Source organism: Etheostoma spectabile, chromosome 19 (genome assembly GCF_008692095.1).
Source record: "Etheostoma spectabile isolate EspeVRDwgs_2016 chromosome 19, UIUC_Espe_1.0, whole genome shotgun sequence".
NCBI lineage: Eukaryota > Metazoa > Chordata > Actinopteri > Perciformes > Percidae > Etheostoma > Etheostoma spectabile.
Window position 1 is genome coordinate 12034004 of NC_045751.1, and position 697 is coordinate 12034700.

Below are 697 nucleotides of genomic sequence, written 5' to 3' on the forward strand. Positions count from 1 at the left end.
GCAGTTTCTCATTGGTGAAGTTGATGCACAGCTGTTCCAAGGTGTTGAACTGTGATGGAACAAATAATTAGTACAATCTCTCACAGGGAAATAAGAAGGATTCTGTCATGAAAACTATAGGCCTCTGAATTGTTTGAAATGAAGCTTACGTCAAAGATTTCAAAGCCAGCAATATCCAGGACACCAATGTAGAACTGTCTTGCTTGTTTAGTGTCCAAACTCTGGTTGATACGGACGACCATCCACAAGAACATCCTCTCATAGATAGACTTGGCCAAGGCAGGCACAGCGTTCATCACCTGAATAAAAACAAGAATGTAATTTGTCAATAAATGACACAAAACAATCCAAAATTAAAAAAGTCAAATAATGAATACACATGTGCTACATGTAAATTAAACAGAAGTCATACCAGTTTATCTCAATTACCTGAGGTACAGTCTGTCCCTTGGTGACATACTCATTTCCGACCTTCACTCTGGGATAGCACAGAGCCTTGAGCATGTCAGCGGAGTTCAGACCCAGCAGGTAAGCAACCTTGTCAGCCTCTGAAAATAGTTCAGAGATTTCCATCATGATATGAAACCAGTGTGATTAAGACCTGTTTTACCATTTTCCCCAAGCTATTTACTGGCATTTAATACTCACCCTCTGTGCCATCAGGCTCAGCCTGCTCCTCACGCTGCTTCTGCTTGAA

General features: G+C 41.0%; 1 pseudogene; it reads right to left on the bottom strand.

Annotated features, from left to right (window-relative positions):
- The window catches only part of LOC116707347 (myosin heavy chain, fast skeletal muscle-like), a 45819-nt pseudogene that overhangs the window by 41390 nt on the left and 3732 nt on the right, over nucleotides 1-697 (bottom strand).